This window comes from Physeter macrocephalus, chromosome 13 (genome assembly GCF_002837175.3).
Source record: "Physeter macrocephalus isolate SW-GA chromosome 13, ASM283717v5, whole genome shotgun sequence".
Classification (NCBI taxonomy): domain Eukaryota; kingdom Metazoa; phylum Chordata; class Mammalia; order Artiodactyla; family Physeteridae; genus Physeter; species Physeter macrocephalus.
Window position 1 is genome coordinate 37163703 of NC_041226.1, and position 264 is coordinate 37163966.

The following is a 264-nucleotide window of genomic DNA, read 5'->3' on the forward strand; positions in this document are numbered from 1 at the left end:
GCCACCAAGAGGCCTGTGTGCGAGCACAGGTCACTCTCCACACCACCCCTCCCGGGAGCTCGTGCAGCCCACCGCTGCCGGGGTCCCGGGATCCAGGGACAGCTTCCCCGGGAGAACGCGCGGCACGCCTCGGGCCGGTGCAGCATCACGCCGGCCCCTGCCGCCACAGGCTTGCCCCGCATCCGTGCCCCTCCCTCCCCCCGGCCTGTGCCAGAGCCCCCGAATCAGCTGCTCCTTTAACCCCGTCCTGTCTGAGCGAAGGGC